This window comes from Amblyomma mixtum, chromosome 3, assembly GCF_055824585.1.
Source record: "Amblyomma mixtum isolate Tamu chromosome 3, ASM5582458v1, whole genome shotgun sequence".
Classification (NCBI taxonomy): domain Eukaryota; kingdom Metazoa; phylum Arthropoda; class Arachnida; order Ixodida; family Ixodidae; genus Amblyomma; species Amblyomma mixtum.
The window spans coordinates 409,726,907-409,729,529 of record NC_143014.1 but is presented as its reverse complement, the minus strand read 5'-3'; the positions used below and the strand labels follow the sequence as shown (position 1 = coordinate 409,729,529).

The following is a 2,623-nucleotide window of genomic DNA, read 5'->3' as shown; positions in this document are numbered from 1 at the left end:
ATATTTGGTATCAAAGTGTGCGCGAAGGTGCGGGGCATCGACCGGTACCAGTTTTGACCAAGCGGTACGTGATTCTCCCGATTTACGAGGACTTTTCTCTGGTGCGGTGCTAGGCCTAGCGTCGGCCTACCACAAGTACGGCCACCGGTGGCGACGGGCCCGGCCGCTAGGCCTAACCCGACGACGAGTACGACCAAGCTGGCGTCCGAGAATGGAAGTGGCCACGTCGATGGGAGACAACATAACGTCAGCGCCGAGCATCGGCAGTCTCGGCGGGCGTACGTCCATTGAAGTTCCCGGAGAGGACATTACACCGGAAGAAGCCGAAGGCTGGTCGGCCTCCGGCAAGCGCATCAAGCAGATCATGGGCGGCAAGGAAAACGGTGAGTCCGCCGCCACTACTCGCCAGTCTAGACCCAAGACTAGGGCCAGTTTTCCTAAGAGAGTTGCAGCCTCGGTATAGAAAGCGGCGATGATGCCGATAGACATGCCGAAGGAAGACACCAAGATAGTCATGAGACCATGGGGAGGTCTCAACGTAGCGAGAACTGAGGTTTCAATAATTATGTCGGCCGTCATGACGGCGGTTCGAATAACGAAGGAAGAAGCCAAAGCAGACACCATCTGCACGAACGCGCAGCAAAACATCATCGTGGTCAGCACCCCCGACGAGAGGCGTGCCACGCTGTACTCTAAGGTCAAAACCCTAAACGTAGGAGACAAGGCATACGAAGTCAGCGCCTACCGAACGGCGCCGGACGGCACGGTCAAGGGAGTCATCCGAGGCATAGCCGTACACGACACCCCGGAAGAGACAACCGAAAACATCGTGAACCCATGCAACCCCCTAGCGGTGGAGGCGCGCAGAATCGGCAATACAACCACAGTGATAGTACTCTTCGCTGGACAAAAAGTACCGAACTACGTCAAGTATGGCTCGATATTAGTCAGGTGCGGGCTTTACCGCAAGCACTTTGACGTGTGCAGGCAATGCGGCAGGATCGGCCATAGAAGAGACGTATGCCCGAATCCCAATGCCAAAGTATGCTTCGGCTGCGGAATCGTGAACCCCAGCGAGGATCACAAACGCGAATGCAACCCCAAGTGCAAGCTCTGCGGGGGACAGCATCCAACGGGCGAGAGGGAATGCAAAAACAAGTACAAGATGCCGTATGTGGTCAAAAAACGGCAATGGGAACGCAAGATGGAAGCCATGCAGCAACAACTGGATCCGAAAAGCTTTCCGCCGCTGCGAGCGCCGTCTGCTGAGAGACCCCGCGGGGATTCGAGGCAGCGCGACAGCAGCCGCAAGAGGGACAACAGCAAGGGAGGCAGGAGCGCCAGCCGCCACAGACCGTCGCAGTCGGAGGAAAGAGTCACCTGGGCCGAAGCAGTCAAGGCTAACATGACAGAGAAAAGACAACCACCGGCGCAAAACGCCACGAAGAAGTTCTAACGAGAGAATGGAATGGTAATAAAAGCCCTAAGAGACGAGAACGAGAAGCTAAAGCAGAGAATCGCCGAGCAGGACGCAACCATCAAGGAAATCAACGCGAAGCTAACGACATTAATTGCGATGCAGCAACAGCAGCAGCTGCTGCCGAAGCCCGCACAAGAGAGGGAACAAGAAGAGATAACCGAGGACGAACTAGAGGTCGAGGTGGACCCGAGAGCCACGAAAACGGCGGGACCGGCTCCCAAGAGGAGAGCCATAGAGGTCGCCAAGGAACGAAAGACAATGGAGAGAATCGAAAAACAGGACGTCAGACTCGACCGTCTGGAGGCGACCAGCAAGGAAACCAACGAACGACTTACTGCACTCGCGCAAACGGTTCAGCAGATGACAACGAATATACAGAGCACGATCCAGAACATGATGGCGCAAATGCAAGCACAGCTGCAGACGCAGATACAGGCACAAATACAATGTATGGAAGCACAGATCACCGCCAAACTGCAGCAATCATGGACGGGACAGCAAGTACAGCAGCATCCACACCCCCAGTGAGAGACCTCTTGGTCTGGCACTGGAACTGCAACGGCTTTACCGGCAAGAGAGCAGTGCTGCAGCAACACTTGCAGCAACTAACGAGGAAACCAGACGTCATAATGATTCAAGAAACACACAGCGAAGAGACGCCGAAACTACCGGGCTACCGGTCGCACGACAGCCCGCCGAGCAAAAGGGACACGTCCAAGGGCAAGGGCAGAGGGGTCTGCACCTTCGTTAGGAGAGGGATCACCTTCGTGGAACACGAAATGATCGGCAGAAGCGCCATCGAACACTGCACGGTGGAAGTAATCACGGGAAAGAAGAGGAGGGAGAGCACTTTCCTGGTGAACGTCTACAGCAACCCGTCCCACGGACAACAGAAATTCAAGGCACTGTTCCACAAGGCAGCTTCAGTCGCGGGAAGCAATACGCTCTTAGTGTGCGGAGACTTTAACGCACCGAGCCAAGACTGGGGCTACCACAGAACGACGGTCAAGGGGAGAGAGCTGATGCAAGACGCCACCGACGTCGGACTGAACCTAATCACGGATCCGGCCTTTCCCACCAGGATCGGCACATCTGTTCCGAGAGACACAACTCCGGACCTTACCTTCATCAAAACTCAAGGAG

General features: G+C 55.6%; 1 pseudogene; it reads left to right on the top strand.

Annotated features, from left to right (window-relative positions):
* The first annotated feature begins 211 nt into the window (after positions 1-211).
* Positions 212-2,008, top strand: LOC149357605 (uncharacterized; annotated as a pseudogene).
* Positions 2,009-2,623: the final 615 nt, after the last annotated feature.